The 9,782-nt window shown below is 50.0% G+C and overlaps 1 non-coding gene across 1 annotated transcript; it reads left to right on the top strand.

Annotated features, from left to right (window-relative positions):
- Window positions 1–1,609: 1,609 nt before the first annotated feature.
- TRNAT-CGU (transfer RNA threonine (anticodon CGU)) lies at window positions 1,610–1,681 on the top strand. Its single transcript has one exon. It is a non-coding gene; the product is annotated as a tRNA-Thr (tRNA).
- Window positions 1,682–9,782: the final 8,101 nt, after the last annotated feature.

Genomic DNA, 9,782 nt, shown 5'->3' with positions numbered 1-9,782 from the left:
CGTCGCATGTCTGCGGTGATGACGCCACCCCCCTGGCCAATTGGTATCATGTACGCGGAGCGAACAGGGAAATGTGACCGCGGAGCGGACATAGATAGCACTAATTTATTCAGACATATTTTTTGGTCGTTTTAAAGGAAAGTACTAGATGGATTGTCACCAAATTTACTAAAGCACGCTTTTGGGTCCAAGCCTCTGCCCCTGACACAAATTTGGTGCAAATCTGCCCAATACCGGTTTCATAAACCCGAAGATCGTGGATTCAACCCCGGCTCATGCCGAGGGAAAATGTCCAAATCAGTGGATTTTTAATTAAGCCGATATTCTTTTAAATGTAAAAACTGCCAATCTCTTCACATCTCTGTAAAGCAGACAATCTGAATGTTACTTGTCAAGATAATCAGTGCTTTAAGGGGGCTGGGGCCAGCCGGAGCTGGGCCCCACCAGTCTCCAAAAAGTGGGACTGAGCCGGGGCCATACCGAGGCCCCCGTCCCACCAATCCACGGCGGGTTATCATGCCGACACAGCCGCAACGGGAAATGAGACCGCCGGCCGTCACCATGTATGAGTCAGGCAACAGGCAACAGCTGTGACTGGCAGAATTGTCAACCAGTCACAGCGTTGCGCAAACTGTTTTAGTGACGCTGTGGCTGGCTGACACGTCTGCCAGTCACAGCTGCCTGCTGCAGGAAGTGCATAGCTTTTGTAAAGTGTAACTTCCTCTGGCACCCCTCACGAGGGTTACAAGAGGAAGTTAAAGACAGTCCCAGCCTGGCCAGCCCTAATAAAAGGGTGCGCGGCTTTGCGTCATTTTGGAATGACTTACCTATGGCACCGGATTTAGTACTGTGAATAATTTGGCATCAGGGTTCATATGAAAAAAATAAGATTTGTCATCATTCCGCCTTGCTACGCACAAGAGTTCCCAGGAAGCTTGCATCTTAATAGTTCTCGGCTTTGGAGACCTTGTCTGAGCAGTGTGCACAAGGGTGCTTAGGACAGAGCCCTGAACAAACAGAGCCTGGGGTATGCCAGGCAGGAAGAGGAAGGGGGCAATCTGGCAGATGGCTGTACATGTATAAACAACTACCATAGAGTGGAGGCCAGTTAGAATTCCACGGCAGAAGGGGGTTAGGCACATATTTCACTGTTCACCAGTGTGTTCCATGGAGACCACCCAAAAAATGCTCCAGTGGAAATTCTGTGCTGCTGACCAGTTAAGAAATGGACCACGCCCATCAAGTATTAGGCCCCGCCCATCATGCAATCCACGCCCCCAAATGATCCCCCCAGTTTCTTACCCCACTGAGAGCACTGAAAATAATGCACGATGTTTTCCTCACAGGGCAAAAAAAAAAAATAGGAAAGGACACGTTTATAGAGTAGACTGGAATGAAGAGCAAACGAGAACGGCAATCTGCTAATATCGCCCCAGGTTGGGAAAGCAGACCAGGTCTGGCTAAGCTGCCACGTCGAAGTCATGAAAAACAACGAAAGACGAAAATCGCCTGTGAAAGAAAGCGCTGCCGCCACTGACTAGAATTGTGAAATGAAAAGATTCCGGATAATGCGTCAGAAAAGAACGTTTGGAATGAGCAGTGCAATAGAGGCGCGGTGGCCAAGTGGTAAGGCGTCGGTCTCGTAAACCGAAGATCGTGGGTTCGACCCCCACCCGTGCCTTTCTGCATTTTTTAGAAGGATTCCAATTTGCACCGATTTCGGTCATACACCCGGAATTGGTAAACAGAACTGTGGGAGAGAAATACAAAAGAAAGCGCCACCTGGAACCAGAACATAAAAAAATCTGATATCGCCCACAGTATCTGTATCACCACAAATGTTAATTCCTGGTCAGCTTTCGCAATTAAGGTTGGGCCTTGGCCCGGAGGTAAGTCGTTGTTTCTTTGTCGCAGAAGATACGAGTTTGGGGCCCAACTTGTATTAAAAGTGCTCCATCTAATTTCCTACATTGCTTTTGCTATACCTGCATATTCATATGACTCCAAAACGTTGGACTAAAGTTGGAAACGGAAAAAACGCTCACCCTACTATGATTAAAGTAGAGTTTCTTTCGATCTTTTGCGTCAGGCACAGGCTCGGACTGGCCTATAGGGCAATAGGGCAATGCCCGAACCAAAAACACAAAAGGCTAGTGTGGTCCAGTTTTTTTGGTCAAAGTAGGCGTGGGCCAGTTTGATAAGTTACTTCAACATGTGGCTAGTAGTTTTGACCAGTGCTACTGAATGAATATTCTTTCAAATGGACAATTTGCATCACATTTTATCCAAAACCTTCCCCGCGAGCTCTACACAAACAGGAAAGAATTTCCATTTGCAACTGTGGACCACTTTTTCATTGGTGCCCAAGACAATTCTATGCCCCAGTCCGACCCTGGTCAGGCATGGTCATGGCGGAATGGTGGCATATCATTGGTTAGCGCCTGTGAAAACACACAGTGTATGAGTAGCCAACGGAAGAATGGTTGATGGTGCATTCATCGGACGAAGGGGTGCAGAGTGGATGGTAGCACAGCATATGTGAGACATTTGGCTCAGGAGACATAGTGTAACAGAGTGGGTAACAGTAGTGTAGACATGCATGGAATGTTTAATATCCCTGTGCTTGCCATGTGCCCTGCTCCAGAATGGATGGTATGAATGATGGGTGCTAGCATGGAAGTTAGAATGTGGGTGAGTGTGGAGGAGGGAGTGGCAGTTGGAAAGGTACAGCTGTGGTAGCAGGTGTAATGTGGTCAGATGACGGTGCGACGGCTACGTTGAACCGTTGCACGTTCTATAATAAAGGGGGCGTTCCTGGGCCTGGCTAGCAGAGCATGCCCGGAGCCCAACGGCAGCAGACCTGTGTCCGCGTGGTCATTCATGGCAGAGGAGGAGGCCTACACCAGGGGCTCCATGAGTGCACATACAAAACCTTAACATTGGCGACGAGGACGGCGCCTGGGCAGGGAAGAGGATTTCGGTCCGCACGGCGCCAGCGGGTGGCAGGGTTCATTCCTCTCAGTGCCTGCCAGCTGCAGTTCACAGTAATATTTTGACTTCCATTTTGTTCATCCCGGTGGCAGCGGCTCCTATGTGGAGTGCTCGTGCCCCCATGGGATAATTTTTGGAACCACTGTGCAGAACCCTGCGGTGTGCACACCGCGTAGAATGCCCAAGCGAGGTCCAACTGTCAACAAAAAAAAAGATTTGTTTGAATGCGCATGGAATCAATCAGTGTCAAGGGAAGGATCATGGTACAAGAGTGTGTGTAAAAAGGCAGATGAGCTGAAGACTGTGAGGACGGTGAAAGGAGCTCAGGGTCGAGAGGTGTTTGAAGCACGAAAGGAAAGGCATCCTGCCCCAGTGGTGTTGGTGACGTACTGAGTTGCGGCCTCTGCCTGCACAGAGGTGCTTGTGTGCTCTTGCACGTCAGGAGTTGCTGCCTCTACGTTAAAGGAGGTGCCTGTGCGCTCAGACACGCGTCGACTTGAAGGAGGAAGGGAACCATGAGTGAGGACGAGGGTGACAATCAGATGGATGGTCAAGTACCTGCAGGAGGTGCAGTTTGAACAAGAGGATGCCTTCGCCAGCAAGGCTCTCTGGCCCCCATGCCGGAGTTCGACACACCAGGCAATTCATGAAGCCTGGGGCCGGAATGGTGGAAATTCTTTGACACAGACATTACTAAGGACATGCTGTTAAGCTCTGCTGGGGCTGAAGCCTTAGTGAACGTGCACTTCGCATATGGGGTGTATGTCGAAGACATTAATGCTTCGACACAGGAGTATGCCCAGCGGAGCTAATGTTCCGCCAACCTGTGCGCTTACGGCTACCCTAGGAGACCCTGCAGGAGGAGAGGAGTCCATAGGAGAAGGAAGTGTGGAGCAGGGATGACAAGGCTAGAAACAAGATGGAGTACGCTGACCACAAATACCAGGCTCGGCAAGCAAACTTAAGGGTTGCTGATCATGTCCTGGTGCATCAGACTCAGTTCCTCAAGGACACGCCGCCATTTGACCCCTGCCACTGACCATCACTGACTTGAAGGGATCTATGGTCACTTCCGGGAGAGCCGGTTGGACAGTGACGAGGAACAGCTCATTCTTCAGGAAGACATATCACGGCACACCACAGGTTCATCAATTCGGAAGCGTAGACGAAGTGCGTGTGAGAGAAGTATCTGAATATTCGGGTTATGAAGAGGAATTGGATACAGAGGGACAAGCATCTCCCGAAGGGGGACGAGGTGAGAAAGATGCGCAACCCTCAGCCGAGGACAGACAATGCCGCACCACCCGAAAGCCGAGACGATGGATGGAAGAAATGGGGGAGGACAATGTTATTTTGGGGGGAGGTGTAGCGTTGCGCGTGATCACCTGACCCCAGGGACACGCAGCGGCACATCAGGTTTGACCGCATGACCAATGTTAATGTAAATGCGCAAAGCGCGCTAATAAATCAGTTTCATGCCTGATGAGATCCTGTGTGGCTGTGTCCTCATTTCGCTAACACGCTCGCCCTGATTCCCAGTGATGATCCGACCATCTGTGCAAGACAAGTGGTGTTTTGGGAGGGTGAAAATGTATTCAAGACGAGTGACATCCTCCAAAAACAGGTGCGAGTTAGGAGGTATGCAAGCTCTTGCTCACCAGACTTTAAAGGCACTCATTGCGTTCCAGTTCATGGGCAGGATACATTGAATTTAATTGATATTTTATTCATATCGCTCGTACACAAGTGTTTCAGAGCGCGACAAGGCAAGGGAGGTGAACAGGGGAGAAAAAAACAACGATCTTACTAGGCCCAGTGACATTGAGAACGCAAGTGCATGGATAAGGGAGAAGGGGAAAAGTGCATGGAAAGGGGGAGAGGTGGAAAGTGCAGAGCAGAGGAGAAACAGATAAATAATAATAAATAAATAATAAAGGTAATAAACAGTAGTAGTGCAGCCAGCAAGTGGCAAGCACTGAGTTTAGCAGACAGGGTATGCCTGATGAGTGCAGAAGAAAAGGGGGTGGGTGACTGCATGGGTACAGATACAGACCCCAGTGCAAGGGGTGGCCCGGAGGCAGTGCAGGAGTGTGGCAGGATGAGCAAGCACTTGGGACCGAGGACAGATGGTGGCCAGGTGCACAATGCAGAGAGAGCAACAGATTAGCAGGAGATAAGGGGGGCAAAGGCAGATGCAAAGAGGAAGGTCTTGATGTGCGTCCGGAACCGGAGATGGTTCTCCTCAAGTTTCAGAGTGACAGGGAGGCTGTTCCAAAGGGAGGCCCCAGCCGAAAACAGAGATCTACACCCAGTTTGTTTCTTTGAAAAACGACTGACCCTGAGGGAGTTTGAGGTAGAGGAGGAAAGAGCTCGAGAGGGGAGGTATTTACGGAGGGATAGTTGAAGGTATTTTGGACCCAGGTCCCAGAAAGCCTTGTAGAAAATGCAGAGGGTTTTTAATTTAATCCTTGCATCCACTGGGAGCCAATGAAGGGAATCCAGAGCTGGAGAGATACAAACGCAGGGATTGAGGCCAAGGACAAGCCTTGCAGTCCTGTTCTGGATTAGTTGTAAAGGGCGGAGAGTGGGGGCAGGTAGATTTAGAAAGGGGCTCTTACAGTAGTCCAACCTAGAGAGAACCAGATCTTGGGAGACAGTGAGCTTCTGGGGGAAGGAGAGGAAAGGCAGAGTGCCTCTGAGGAGGTGCAGTAGGAAGTTTGACTATTTAGAGACATCAGAGATGTGGGCGGAGAAGGACAGTGTGGAGTCAAAGATGACCCTGAGGTTCTTAGCCTCGCAGGTAGGGGTAGGAGGAGAGCCAAGGGAGGCCGGCCAGAGAGTGAGGGGAAAGGATGGTGAAGGTGTACCGATGAGGAGGATCTCAGTCTTGTTGGCATTTAGACAAAGATCATTGGCGGAACACCAATCTTGAATGGCAGTTAGACAATCAGAGATGAGAGAAGGAGAGGAGGTGGCCGAGGGCAGCCTGGAAATTAGTTGAGTGTCATCCACGTAGCAATGGAAATTTGAGCACAAAATGGCAATGCAGTGGGCGAGAGTTGCCAGGTATTGGTTGAAAAACCAGGGCAAGAGGTTAGACCCCTGGGGAATACCACAGGTACAGAGGGAGATAGATGATAGGAGGGACCAAAGTTGGGCCTGGGAGGGTCGATCAGAGAGGAAAGAGGTCAGCCAGGCCAGAGCCTGATCGGTGATACCCATGTTATTGTGCAGACGGTTAAGCAGGGTGATATGGTTGAACGTGTTGAAGAGAAGAGATTGAGTAGGATTAGGACAGAGGGAATGTTAGAGTCAAGGTTTGAGAGCAGATCTTCATGGATGTTCAGGAGAGCAGTTTCAGTGCTTCTGGGAGCTCTGAAGCCCTACTGATGGTCATGGAGAGAGCCAACTGAATCGGAATGAAGGTTAAACTGAGAGATGGGCAGCTTTTCCAGGAGTTTACCCAGAAAGGGATTAATGGAAATTGGGTGATAGGTAGCCGCACAAGAAGGATCAGCTGTGGGTTTCTTGAGAAGAGGATGCACAAGGGAGTGCTTCAGAGAGGAGGGGAAGGATCCTGAGGCAAAGGAGGGGTTGCAAAAATCGGCAAGGGCCCAAGCGAGGGTATCAATGTGGTCCTTGATGGTTTTAGAGGAACAGGGACCAACCTGTTTTGACAAGACTTTCATAGATTGGTCTTGTCTAGCGACCTCATCAGGGGAGAAAAGAGGGAAGAATGAGAAAGAGGGTGGAGAGTGGCTGAAGGAGCGTGAGCAAGCGCAAATAGAGAGGGGGGAGAAGCGGGGAGGGCAGGAGAGGGTGGACAAGATGTCCTAGGTTTTTTAATAAAGTGAGAGGCAAGGGCATTGCAAAGAGCCTGGGAGGCAAGAGGAGGGGTACAGACTGCAGCAGGGTTGGCCAGCTCCTTGCAGATTTTAAAGTGTTCGGCCGAGTTGTTAGATGCCGCAGAGACACGGCCTTCAATATGGACTCTCTTCTTGCTGAGGACAGAGAGTCGGTGTTGCCTTTGGTGCAGGCGACAAGCCAGTTTGTCAGAGGATGAACAAGAAGCCCTCCCTTTCCTCTCAGCCACCCTACAATTACGTTTAAGTGTAACTAGGTCAGAGTCGTACCAGGAATTGCACTTGGCTTTGGACTTAAAACGGATCCTTATGACAGGGGCAAGAGCATCAAGAATATCAGAAATAGAAGAGAAGTGCAAGGAAAGGGCTGTGTCAGGGTGTGAGTCAGCCAGGGTGGAGGGGGGAGGGAGAGAAGGTGGCAGCAAAAGCCTCAACTGACACACGCTTCATGGGCCGGATGTCTGAGAAGGTAGGTGGCAGTATTGCGTTAGGCTTGGCTTGGAGGGAAGAGAGGGAGAGATGAGAGGAGAGGAGGCAGTTATCGCTCCACGAAAGAGGAGTGGTCAGAGGAATAGAGAGGGGGAGGCCAGAGGAGATCAAGACATCAAGTGTGTGTCTAGCAGAGTGAGTCGAGCCAGAGGGGAGGATAGAAAGGGAGAGGGAATTGCTGAGGTTGCAAAAGAGCACAGAAGAGGAACAGGGAAAATCGAGATTGATGTTGAGGTCACCAAAGAGGAGGAGTTGAGTGGTTGAGGCCAGGAGGGAAGATGAGAGGTCTGCCCACTCGGGGAGAAATGAGGTGATTTGACCATGAGGCCGGTAGAGAGTAGCAACAGTAAGAGAGTGGCTAGGAGAGAGAGAGAGACTGCAGACAAGGCATTCAAAAGAGGAGTAAGCCTGAGTGGGGATGATTGAAGCAGGAATCCACACAGGAAATATCAGGGCTACATCCCCTCCGGGCTCGGTGGATCTGGGCGCGGAGAGGATCTTGTAGCCATCAGGGAGGAGAGTGTCAAAGCTCGTGACGGAGCTGGTCGTGAACCATGTCTCGGTAAGACTGAGGGCATCAAGGTTAAGTTCTTCCAAGAGGTGGCAGCTGTCAGAGGAGTGTTTGAAAGAAGAGCGAGAGTTGAGAGTTGCAAGATGAAGAAGGTTGCCAGCCTTAAAGACCTTCTGAGGAGGTGTACAAATCAGAGGTACGCCCTGCGGAGTTGTGGAGGGAGCCCGAGGTGGGGCAGAGGAGGAGGGAAGAGAGGGAAAGGTAGCCAAGGGGGGAGAGGAGGGGACAGCCGGAGATGAAGGGAAGTTGGTGAGGTGAGGGAATCGCCTGTCGAAGAGGAGATTGGCCTTAGGGACTTGGACCATGACAGATGACTCTAGAGGAGTTGAAGGAATCTGTGAGGACTTCCCAGCAGGTGCCACCATTAATGGGAGAGGAGGAGACAGGACAGAGCACAGAGATCATATGAGGGGTCCATAGATCTGGCGAAGCAACAACAAAGAGGATGTCAGTGAGGGTCTGTCTGGAAGAGGCGCTGCAATAGGTATCAGCGATGGGGATATCATTTTTAAACTTCTTACCAGACTTAGTGAGAAGGGAAGGATAGTTGATAGAGAAGCAGTTGGAGTAGATAGGAGAAACAGATAGCACCATGGGTAAGTAGAGAGAGGAGGCAGTGGGAGGAGTATGCAAGCACAGCGGTATGGAGCAATTACTGGGCTTGCAGGTTACAATTTATGGCCACAGTTAAATGCAAAAACACACCCAAATTGACTTTCAAATTCAAATGCAAACCACACCCAAATCTGACTTCAAAGTTAAATGCAAAACACACCCAAGCCTGAATTCAAAGTTAAATGCAAAACACACCCAAGTCTGACTTTCAAAGTTAAATGCAAAACACACCCAAGTCTGACTTTCAGAGTTAAATGAAAAACACCCAAATTTCACTTTCAAAGTTAAAAGCAAAACACACCCAAGTCTGACTTTCAGAGTGAAATGCAAAACACACCCGACTCTGACTTTCAGAGTTAAATGAAAAACACACCCAAATTTGACTTTCAAAGTTAAATGTTAAGGCGCCGTAGGTAAAGAAATGGAGTATGAATCAGAAGTCAGAGGGGAGTGCCGAAACAAGTGCATTAGAGAGCTTAACAGGGACAACTGTTAGAAGCAGAGAAGAGGGTGAAGGTCCCAAGAAGGGGGCGGGAGGGCAAACAGAAGGAGGGAGCAAACCCACGGTGAGTGAGGTGAGAGAGTCTTGGTAGTCCAGTCTCCAAACCGAGTGAGGTAGCAACCTATGGGAGGGTCGGGTTGTGGAAATAGTCTCATGTAACATCCTGTAGCAGATAGGGAGCAGACAGGGGCCTTAGAAGTGGGCCTTTGATCGATGGGCCAGCTGCCGCCTCCCGGACCCGCCAATTGGCTAAAGGAGATGAAAGTCACCAATGGTGAGGAGGCGGGTCAAGGCTGTGTAGGGCTCACCAAAAGGCTGCATTCATCTTGCTAGGGGGCACAGGACTGCAAGCCCAGATCATCACAAGCTCACAGTGAGGCAAAAACATTTGCAGCACAGGAAGCACAACGATGAAATAAAGACATGCTTTTGTACTAATTTAGCTGCGTGTAACACGCAGTGGAAAATCCCCATAAGAAGACATTACAAATTGATTTTCTTTAGTTTTTCAATAAATCTCACTGCTGGCTCTGCTGCTGGAGGCCTGTGGGCAATGAAGGAGGGCCAAGAGGCTTACCTTAACAGGGCCTGCACCCAGCTGTAGATGTTTGCCGGAGCGCAGGACAGCTGGTAGAGGAAATGAAGAAACATGGAGAGCGCGTGGTCAGCTGATTCTTGCAGGCGGAGTGAAGAAATGAAATCCTGGGGCCTCGAAGTGGGCCTTTGATCGATGGGCCTGCTACATGAATGA

This window comes from Ambystoma mexicanum, chromosome 2q (assembly GCF_040938575.1).
Source record: "Ambystoma mexicanum isolate Mex_15411 chromosome 2q, UKY_AmexF1_1, whole genome shotgun sequence".
NCBI classification, from domain to species: domain Eukaryota; kingdom Metazoa; phylum Chordata; class Amphibia; order Caudata; family Ambystomatidae; genus Ambystoma; species Ambystoma mexicanum.
This window is presented reverse-complemented; position numbering and strand designations above follow the sequence as displayed.